General features: G+C 39.1%; 1 non-coding gene across 1 annotated transcript; it reads right to left on the bottom strand.

The window, feature by feature from the left end:
- Positions 1 to 1,072: 1,072 nt before the first annotated feature.
- On the bottom strand, positions 1,073 to 1,179 carry LOC148789857 (small nucleolar RNA R71). Its single transcript, XR_016079965.1, has one exon. It is a non-coding gene; the product is annotated as a small nucleolar RNA R71 (small nucleolar RNA).
- Between the last annotated feature and the right edge of the window lie 10,777 nt (positions 1,180 to 11,956).

The following is an 11,956-nucleotide window of genomic DNA, read 5'->3' as shown; positions in this document are numbered from 1 at the left end:
TCAATTATTGTTATTTTGGTTTAACTGTTTTCACAAATCTTAATGCTATCATTGTTCAACATGGAATGCTATCGTACCCAGTTGAGTGCTGATAAGTGTTGATCAAATGCTGGGTTTGGTCAACTGAATTAGGAAAACACAAGGTTTATTATGGCTATCCTAATAAATCTAAGGTTAAATGCTTGAATTGCAAGAATGCTGAAATGTACCTAGGATCGATGGCCAATCGATTCAACCCGAACCCTTGAACCAGAATTTGGTAAGACTGATTTTCTCTTGTTTGTTTAGTTTGTTATTCATTTAATTTTAGTTATTAAATTTTCCCACACAATTACTTTATCCATTCGGCTAAGAGATTACTGATTTTCTCCCTGTGGGATTCGACCAAGTACCACTTTTACTACAAATATTTTATTATGGGACTAGTACTAATTTTGAGGGCTTCGACAACCTGTCAAAATTTTGGCGCCGCTACAGGGGAGCAACTTTAATTTCTTAGCTATTACCTTCTTTTTGTTAACCTTCTTGTTTTATGACTCATGCTTCTCAACAAGGTGAACTCGAGTACAACCTCGAAATTGAGAGGACCACCCGTCGTTTAAGGAAGGAGGCGAAACAAAGGAAGGATTGTTCACCTAAAAGGGTGAACTCAGATTGCGATTTATCTGCTTGTGATCTACCCATTTTCGAAGAAAAAGAAAGAATGGCTGACAGAGAGAGGACATTAAGGGAGTTGGCTGCACCGATTATGAACCAACAACCCTTATGCATCACGTATCCCACTCTTGAGGTAGCCTTTGAACTCAAATCTGGTTTGATTCAACTATTGCCTATATTTCATGGTTTTTTAGGTGAGGACCCTCATAAGCATCTAAAGGAATTCCATGTCATCTGTTCGAGCATGAAGCCCCAAGGTATGACCGAGGACCAGGTAAAACTCATAGCCTTTCCATTTACTTTAAGAGATAAAGCAAAGGATTGGTTGTATATTCTTCCTCCCAGTTCAGTACGCACATGGGATGAGATGAATAGGATATTCTTGGACAAATATTTTCCTGCATCCCGGGCTGCAAATATAAGAAAAGAAATATGTGGAGTTTGGCAATTTGGTGGTGAGACACTATATGAATATTGGGAAAGATTTAAACAACTTGTTGCTAAATGTCCACATCACCAAATACCCAAACAACTATTAATCCAATACTTCTACGAAGGGCTACAGCCCATGGATAGAAGTATGGTCGATGTAGCCAGTGAAGGAGCCTTGGTGAACAAGACACCCGAAGCAGCCAGGGAGTTAATCTCCAACATGGCCAAAAATTCACAGCATTTCGGTGCAAGGATAGACGGTACCATTAAAAGGGTTAATGAGGTAAGCCATGTAAATTTAAAAAATCAGATTTCTGACCTAACTGCTTTGGTAAGACAACTCGCTGCAGGACAATTTCAAACTGCCAGGGTGTGTGGTATCTGTTCGATTCGTGGACATCCTACAGACATGTGTCCATCACTATAGGATGGATTGATTCAGCAAGTGAGTGCCATAGGAGGATTCCTGGGCCAGCCCCAACGAAAGTATGATCCCTACTCCAATTATTACAATCCGGGGTGGAGAGATCACCGAAACCTAAGCTACGGGAACCAAGGAGGACAACTGATGAGGGTAGAATTTATCATATTTTTATCCCCAATTATTCTGTCTTTTATACTAAATTAGCATCTAATTGGACTCATATCTCTTGTATTTTGGTCCAGGGTATGAAAAAAGGCATCAAGAGCAAAGAAAGACAAATCGGATGATTTTTCACAATTTTGACATCATTCCGTGATTTGGGCCTAACTCGCGTATCCGAACTCTGAAAGGGCTGATTCAAGATCCACTGGAAAGATAAGAGAAAAAGCCACAACTTTCATGTTTTGGGCTTTCGCAGATTCGGCCTACATCGAAGTTAATTCTGGGCCCGAAATTGCAGCAAATTCATAGCAAGGCCCAATCCGCAGCTGAAGCCCAACTCGCAGAAAAGCCTGGCTGAAGCCCAATTTGCAGAGGAGGTCTATTACGAATCCAAGAACAAGAAACCAAGAAGAATCCTTCTAAATTTAAATTCTTGATGTAATCTTAGAGTGATAAAAGGATTGAGTTCAAGAGATAAAGAGATAGGATTAGAATTAGGATAGGACTTTCTATTTCTTGTAAAGATCAACTTCAAGAGAAAGTAGGAGACCACCCCCTCCCCTTTAATCTATATAAAGGAGGGGGCGGACCAGCTTTAGATCACTTGATCACTGAATCATTCAATCATTCAACTTCTGATCTGAATCAAGAAGTAAGGAGCAATTAGTCAAGAAGGGTTCAAGAAAGGTTCAAGAATTCAAGAAACTTAAAGAAGAGGAGATCTCAGCACCATGGGCGAATTCAAGAGTTCTTTCTTCCCCTTTGTTTGTTTTAATTCTTCCATAATGAACTGATTTGTTTCTTGCTAGGGCTATGGAAAGCCTAACCACGCTAATGAATATATTTTTATCTTCTTGATTTATCCAAGATTATGATTTCCATATAGTCTATGAATTATTGTGCTTAATGCAATTAAGAGCTTGGCCACCTCTTAATTGATTTGGGTTATGTGAATGAACTGAGAGAGGAATTCACATAATTGACAGAATAATTCATAGTGTGAATTGAATGGTATATAGAGATATATATACATGATTCATTTGAATTTAAGGGTTTTCTTGGACTTAATGCACTTCCATCTTGAGAGCTCTACTCGAGAGATCGAAGGGTTACCTATGGGCGTAGGTTTAGTATATCTCGAGAGAGAATATTAAATAAATTTGTAAAAATCTCAGCTTATGGGAATAACAATTAGTCTTGGATAATTGGACCCATCAATATTTATTACATTGGTTAGGTGGACCTAAAGTCCTAGCGATTCCATCATTTGCATATTCGATTAGTGATCACCCTTGTTTTTATTTTCTTTGTTCCAGTCTTTATTTTCAGTAGTTCTTGTTTCCTCAAATCTAAATTTTGACTGTCCAAATAATTAGGGAAGACTGTGATTCTAATACTTATTTTGTTAAGTCCCCGTGGGAACGATATTATTATACTACTTGATAACTAGTGCACTTGCTATGGTTATATATTTTTAGCTATCAACAGCAGCAATACCAGCCCCATTTTTTCAGTCGACAGCCTCAGTTTTCAACACCCATCACAGCGCAAGGCCAACCCCCGAATTCAGGTACGTCATTAGAAGATATAGTTAAGGCTCTAGCTACTAATATTCAGCAATTTCAGCAGGAAACAAGAGCCATCATTCAAAATTTGGGAAATCAAATCAGCCAACTTGCCACTTCCATTAGCAAGTTGGAGGCGCAGAGCTCTGGAAAACTACCATCACAAACGGTAGTCAACCCCAAGGAGAATGTAAGTGCAGTGGTGCTAAGAAGCGGGAAGGAACTGCAGCTAGAACCTACCTCACCAAGGAAGGTGGATAAAAGACAAGAAGAAGAGGAGATACAGGACTCAAACGAAAGCCCCATTAAGGTAGGAGTTGGAGAGAAAGTTTCAGCCATGATCAAGAGGACCTTATCAGAAAAACATGCTGATCCAGGTATGTTCACCCTACATTGTGTGATTGGCAATAAGCAAATCGAGCATGTCATGCTAGACTTAGGTGCATCTATCAATGTCATGCCATACTCGATTTACTATGCTTTGAGATTAGGTCCTTTAAGGGAAACTAAAGCTATTATCCAATTAGCTGATTGTTCTAACGCCTACCCAGAAGGGATTGTTGAGAATGTAATGGTGCAGGTTAACGATTTAATTTTCCCAGCTGATTTTTACATTCTAAAGATGGAGGAGAACACGATCAAAGGTTCAGCCCCACTTCTATTAGGCAGGCCATTCATGAAAACGGCCAAGACCAAAATAGATGTGGATGAGGGTACCCTGTCCGTCGAATGTGACGGAGAGACTGTTGAATTTAATATTTTTTAAGCTATGAAGTACACAATTGAAGACCATTCGATCTATTCGGTTGACACTTTTGATCCAACTGTGCAGAAAATTTTTGAAAAAGAGGAGTTAGAATCGAGTGCACAATTGGATACGAAGGCCCCTTTTCCAGATTTAAACCCGCCCATGATGGATGGAAGGGGAGCACATCGGAAGCTGCAACCATGAGAGTTAGGGTAGCAAGGGAGAACGTCAAACATAACGATGTTAAACAATTGCGCTTGTGGGAGGCAACCCATTGTGTTTAGTTAATTTTGTTATTTTGTTTGGTTTTGATTTTTGTGTTTAGCAGGAACCCAACAAGACAAACAGGGAAGTACCCCCAAATCCTTCTACTTTATGCATAATCACATACATTGGGGACAATGTATAACTTAAGTGTGGGGGGATTAGGGAAATTTGATGGAAATTTGGGATACCTTACCTTCTTGAAATTTTTGCTCCCGGAAACTTATCCTTGAACGATTTCAACTTATCAGGAATCATGTGCTTAGGCTGAATAGATAAGATAGGATGCAAGCATGACTAACTGAATCTTTCTTGGCTGCATATGGTACCTCATGATTTTAATCGATCAATAGGCAAGATGCATAAGGGTTTGATTGATTTTCACATAATTATCTGTCAAACATGGGTTGATTATTCTAGAACTTGCTGTGTTAGGCATATAGAGACCACGATCAATGAATTCATGGATCAGGCAATGAAACCCTGTGATTCTTGTAAAAAGAAAAAAAAAAGGAGTTTGAAACTAAAATCGTGACTAATGTGAGATGGAGCATAAAATGCCTCACATCTAGAAACAAAAACGAGTGTGAGATGGAGCATAAAATGCACTCACATGTAGAAACAAAAAAAAGTGTGAGATGGAGCATAAAATGCACTCACATCTAGAAATAAAAGTAAGTGTGAGATGGAGCATAAAATGCACTCACATCTTGAAAAGAAGGCAAGGGTGAGATGGAGCATAAAATGCACTCACCCTAGAACCCCAACCCCATTCTCACCTTCAGATCCTAGGAATTCACACTAAGTGGTGGAGATGTGATACATAGCAAGCTTATGGCAATAAGCACACCTTGTTTCGATTCAAAGAAAAATAATTGCATCTGGCTGAATTGGTTTGTTAAAAGCAATGAGCACCCGTGCAGTCCAAGGAGTTTCAGCCCTGGAAGGCTTGTCTCCTTGACTATCAATTTAACTTGGGACCATGAGGAATGGTGATTTGCGATCACTCTTGGACAAGAAAAAGGGGAGAAAGAGATAAAAAGGGAAAGGTTACCAAGTCTGGACTAAAGCATGCAATGAACCAGGTCACATGTAAAGAAAAAGAAAGATTGAAAATCAGTAGTTGGTTTCTTTTGGGTTACTTGAGTTTTTGCCTTGCCCGAGGACGGGCAAAGTTTAAGTGTGGGGTGATTTGATGAGACCAAAAAGAACCCTATTTTTATCCCCTAATATTCACTCTTTTACATTTATTTAGCACTTAAATGGACTCATTACTCTTATATTTCGATTCAGGGCAATAAAGAAGGCAATTGGAAGAAAACAGGGCAAATCGGGTGATTTTGCACAGTTTCGGCGACAGTGAGTAATATGGGCCTAACTCTCAATTCCAGACTCCGAATTGGACAATTCAAGAAGCATTAGAAAGATGAAAGGAAGGCCCACAACTTTTATGTTTTGAGTTTTGACAGATTCGGCTCGAATCGAGTAAGAAAACGAGCCCGAATTCGGAGCAAGTTCATAGCCAGGCCCCTTTCATAACTTAAGCCCAACTCAAGTACCTTGAAGCAGGCCAAGTTTTAAAGCAGCCCAACTCGAATTCAAGAGTTAAGAGTCCGAGTTTCAAATGTAATCTCCAAGGATAGAGTCTTATCAGATATAAAGTCTTGAATGTAATCCTAGATAGATAAGAAGATGGAGATTAGATCATTAGATAAGAGATAGGATAGAATTAGTTCAAAGAAGATCAAGACTCCCTAAAGATAAGATGATCTCCTAGAAGGAGTTGGAAAATAGCCCTCTCCTTTGGCTATATAAAGAGGGGGGCGAACCAGCTCTAGCATCATTCATTCCAAGATCCAAGAGATCATCAAGAGGCCAAGAAGCTCAAGAAAGCAGTTCGGCTATGGAGAAGAAAGGCATGGAGATTGCGTAGATCTTGAGTAGCTAAGCTTCTTTTTCTGGTTCAAGGGGGGAGGTTCGATTGTGTCATTGTGAGGTTCTGTAGTTACTTTATTTTCTTGCTTTCTAATTCAAGTATTCATTGATTCTTGTGCATATTTTTATTGGACATTGATGTTAATTAGTTTGACAAACTGAATTATTGTTGATCTTCCTATTGCTATACATGATTTCGGTGATCCATAATTGTCACGAATAATGGTACAAGTAGCAATTAGGTTGATATCTTTTTGGGTCAATTGTTCGTGACAGCCTTTGACCAATGTTTTAACATGGTTCAACCTAAAGGAATCGATGGAACAAAATTCAGTAATTACAGCTATTTCAATTATTGTTATTTTGGTTTAACTGTTTTCACAAATCTTAATGCTATCGTACCCTGTTCAGTGGTGATGAGTGTTGATTGAATACTGGACTTGGTCAACTGAATTAGTCAAACACAAGGTTTATTATGGCTATCCTAATAAATCTAAGGTTAAATGCTTGAATTGCAAGAATGCTGAAATGTACCTAGGATCGATGGCCAATTGATTCAACCCGAACCCTCGAACCAGAATTCGGTAAGACTGATTTTCTCTTATTTGTTTAGTTTGTTATTCATTTAATTTTAGTTATTAAATTTTCCCACACAATTACTTTATCCATTCGGCTAAGAGATTACTGATTTGCTCCCTGTGGGATTCGACCTAGTACCACTTTTACTACAAATATTTTATTGTGGGACTAGTACTCATTTTGAGGGCTTCAACAACCCATCAGTTCTAAACTAACACAAGTTTCAATTAGTGTCCAATTTAAGAGTATTACACAGAAACACACCAAAGGAACATGAATCAAATATGTAATTTATTCATTTACAATAAACACATAATGGACACCAAAATTATTGTGGAATGGATGGGCGAATTTCAAAAATTTTCTACCTACCTTCCAACTAGGAATCGTATTCCCTGATTTTAGAATCAAGATTCAAGGATCCTATTTGAACTAGAACTGAACCAGATCTGAACCAAAAAGAAGGGAGTGATTATACCTGATCCAGAGAAATAATATCTCCCAAAGTTGGTGTTCACGCCCAAAGAAGACACCAAGATCTGCTCCTGCTGAAGATGACACAGCAACTGTGCAACAGAACCAGCAGAGTGTGTCCTACACAGTGAATCCTTCACAAGAATCTTTTGGAAGCAATGAGCACTGAACTGAATCAGCCTTTCAACGAAGACTGATATCAAGAACTCTTTCTTGATATTTCTCTGACAGAGAAATCGAACTGCAGTAGGTGGTGGTGGATGCAGAAGGAGATAAATAGAGAAGAAGATGGCGAACTGCTTTTTTTTGTAGGGTTTCTGAGATCCTATCTCAAAACTGCTGGGTGTTCTGTATAAATCCCTTGGGTTCGAATTCATATAATTTGAATAGGGTTTCCTCTAGTTGCTTAATGATTAAGAAAACCTTCGAATCATATCTGGAGTTGCCCTTATCCAAATCTGTATTTGGATTAAAACTCTTCTTAATCTTATTTGCAGATTAGATAAGCTTTCGGGCTCATCCTAATCTCAGATCCACCCCCTATTAATGACTGATCAAATCAGCCCTGTTTCAAAATGGGCTTTAGGCCCAATAAGAATCAAGTGCTCAAAAGTCTTCCAAACTGCTGCCTAGTTAGGCTTCTTTGTATGGCGTGGGACCCAAGCATTGATCTACACACCAGCCACATGGGTTCAGCCCAGCCTCTGTTACAATGCCTAGCCGAATTCACTGGAGAGCCCAGTAAACCCCTTGAGCCCATCACATGGACCCTATGGGCCCAACACTTAAACTAAGTGGTCCCTGGGCCATGCCATCTTATAAAAACCCAGGGACTGCGGGCAAGTGCAAGATTAGCCCATCAGGTATTATACCAAAGGGCCTTACACTTAACCTCTCAGCCCATAATGATTAAGCACTGCCTGACAAGAGAGGACCTCTCCCTCGGCTGCAAGGAACAGTGCTGCACTCTCTACTCACATGGATCCCGGGAATTAAAACCATTTGCAAATATTTTGAAACCATACTTAGGTATATATCATATATATAACTTTTGCAAAACAAAATTCCAACGATTGAAATCAACTGTTGGCAGTTTGGTTTCCATTAGAGAGAGTGCATCCCCGATCATTACCTTTTTTCGACAAAGGGGCTGATCCTGTCACTATGATCACCCACTCAGGTGAATTCTCAGACTGTCCCAACATACCTAGGTTTTGACCCCCGCTAAGGATCTTACTGATTGGCATATCAAAGACAATCCAATCCGACACCTAGTGCAGTACCATAATCGGGTCTAGGGGTCAGGTGTAACTTGACAGTTTTGCCCATCAATCTCCAAGTCCAGGGCAATACTGGAAATCAGGTCCAGTTCAAGGGTTCAAGTAATCCTACACTGCATGTGCCTTGGGTCTCACCCTGGCGGCTGAGACAAGCCACCCCAACAGTTGGCAGCACACCAGCGTCAACCTTGACAGGATAAATCTCCCCAAACTTATCCAACGGCTGTGAACATTTAAAACCAACACAAGTCTCATTAAGTGTCCAATTTTAGGGTCTTACATAGAAGAATACCACACAACATGAATCAATCATGTACTTCATTTATTTACATTAAATATCAAAAGTACATCAGAATTGATTGAAGCTAAGGGCATACAAAAACTATCCAACAAAATTTGTTTTTGCAAAATATATTTATATAGAGATATACATTTATATATATATATATATATTATGTTTTCAAAATGTTTGCAAAAGGTTTTAATTCCCGGGATCCATGTGAGTAGAGAGTGCAACACTATACCTTGCATCTGAGAGAGAGGTCCTCTCTTGTCAGGCAATGTTTGATCATTATGGGCTGAGAGGATAAGTGTAAGACCATTGTGGGTAATACCTGATGGGCTAATCTTGCATTTGTCCACAGTCCTTGGGTTTTCATAAGGTGGCTGGACCCAATGAGCATTTAGAGTAAATGTTGGGCCCATTAAGAGCCCAAGCTGATGGACTCAGGGTTTCACTGTCTCCTATAGTGAATTCGGCTAGGCCTTGTAAGAAAGGCTGGGCTGAACCCATGTGGCTGATGTGTAGATCTATGTAAGGGTCCCATGCCATACAACGAGAGCCAACTGGGCAGCAGATTAAGGAGTAAATGAGCTCATAAGCTTAATGGTTCTAAAGCCCAATTCGAACTAGGCTTAAGTTACTTAATTAAAAAGGGTGGAAGATATGATTTATAATCTGATTAGGATTAGCTGAAGGATAAGATAAGTCTTATCCATTCTAGAGTCCAGATCCAAATATTAGATTTGGATCATGAAACTCTCTCCTAATTAGATTAGGAGGCTGATCCTGAGAAGGCTATTAATAGGAGGCGAATTCCTCAGTTTTAACATACAACAATCTGCAGAGTTCTCCCCTGTTTTTGCCGCCCCTACCTAGTTCGATCTCCTCTTGTAGAAGTGATCAAGAAGTGTTCTTGATATTAATTTTTGGTACAAGAAGCAATCTGAAGTCGTGCTCACCAGCCCCTGTTCAATTCTTGCTGAAGAATCCTGGTTCTTGCTCCTACTGATCCTACTTCAACATGCATTGTGTCATCTTCAGTGGAAGCGGGTTTTCATTTTCTCCTTGTACGTGAACACATTCATTGGGAGTTACTGCTACTTCGTATCAGGTATATCCCTGACTTCCTAATGGTTTCAGATCTGGTCCGATTTTGTTTCAAGAATGATCCTTGAAACTGAAGTTTCCTAAAATAGGGAATGCGATTCCCAGATGGGAGAGAGAGAAATTTTTGAAATTTCGCCCAACCTTCCTGCAGGGTTCGGCCATCCATATGATGGATCTCTCATCCCTTCATGTAATATATTGCAAGTGTTCAGAGAAAGCAGAAGGCTGAATGACGACAATGTGATTCTTTACTTGGGGACTTCTCCAACAGTTGCAACTACAATAGGAACTATAGATTTAATTTTTAGAGAAGACAATGTAACGCTTAAATATTGCCTTTATGAATCATTACTTAGAAGAAATTTGATTTCAGTTTCAAAATTTTGTAAGGATGGTTATTCTATTATATTTAGTGATAAGATTACTATTAAATTGAATAACAAATTCATTACCTATGGAGAACTTGAGAATGGTCTTTATGTCCTCCATCCTTCTCTAGTATTGAACATAACCAAAACTACGTCAGAAATAATCACCAAGAAAAGAACATGTGATACGGTTAATCCCATGTGCTTGTGGCATTACGGACTTGGATATATCAATATAGATCGTATAACAAGGTTGGTAAAGGGTGGTTCTTTGGATTATCTAGCTGTACAAGATCTTCCAACTTGTGAACCTTGCCTTCAGGACAAGATGATGAAACAAGCATTTGAAGGGATGGGAGATTCATTATATGGATGGCCGAACCATGCAGAGTGGCTGGGCAAAATTTCAAAAATTTCTTTCTTCCATTTGGAATCCTATTCCCTGATTTAGAAAAACTACAATTTTCAAGGTTCGTTCTTGAAACAAACTGGACCAAATCTGAAACCAAGATTAGGGAGAGGAATACCTGATACGGAATCCATGCAAAAATCTCCTCCCAACGTAGGTGTTCACACCCAAAGAGAGTACAGAATGCTTCATCAATTGAAGATGGCATATCTTTGGGTGAGGCAGGATCAGTAAGTTGTTCTTCAACAAGAACCTCAGATTCTTCAGCAAGAATCGAATAGGGTAGTGAGCACAACTTCAAATTTGTTTCTTCCACCAAGAAACAATATCAAGATCGAATCTTGATCACTCTAAGAGGTGGAGATCAAATAGGGTAGGGCAACAAGAGTAGAGAGAGAGAACTGGAAGCAGAAAGTAGTAGAATTGTGTAACCCTTTTCCAGTTCTTCCACCTCCTTTATATAAATCTTAAAGAGTCAATCTCCTAATCTGATTAGGAGTTTCTTGATCCAAACCTTTATTTGGATCTTGACTATTTAAGTGATAAGGCTTATCCCTTTATTTATTTGCAAATCAGGATCAGCTTCTCCTAATCTAATTAGAAGTTTCCTAATCCAAATCTTTATTTGGATCTAGACACTTTAAGTGGATAAGAGTTATTCCAAATTTACCCCCTATTTAGTTAATCATATTAAGCCTAGTTCGAATTAGGCTTTAGGCCCATTAAGCTTTTAGGCTCACTTCCTTTAATGCAGGCTAGCTTGACTATCTTTGTATGGCATGGGACCCTATTATTGATCTCCACATAAGCCACATGGCCTCAGTCTAGCCTTTGTTACAAGGTGAGAGAGTTATGCTCCATCTACAACACGGCGCCGAAACTGAGTAAAATGACCCGATTAGCCTTGTTTCTCACCTAATGCCTCCTTTCATGCCCTAAACCAAAATATGAGAATTATGAGTGCATTTGGGCATAAAATAAATATAAAAGACTAGATATTAAAGGAGAAAAATATGATATTTTTCATTCTCATCAAATCCCCCCACAATTAAACCTTGCCCATCCTCGGGCAAGACGAAACTTTAGCCACTAAGAAAACTATTCTACCAAAGTTAAACTCAACCTTCCTTCATCGTTTTCCACAAATATTCTAGGTTAACTGATGCAAACCATTAAATCAACATAACCAAGTTATACACGACTCATCCATCCACCAATCCAATTTTTTACTACTACAAATCAGGTAGTAAACTAGGGAAAACATTTCTT

The sequence above is a fragment of the Nelumbo nucifera genome, chromosome 8 (assembly GCF_055504915.1).
Source record: "Nelumbo nucifera cultivar China Antique chromosome 8, China Antique-T2T, whole genome shotgun sequence".
NCBI lineage: Eukaryota > Viridiplantae > Streptophyta > Magnoliopsida > Proteales > Nelumbonaceae > Nelumbo > Nelumbo nucifera.
The sequence above is the reverse complement of the archived record's forward strand: the minus strand, read 5'-3'. Positions and strand labels throughout refer to the sequence as shown.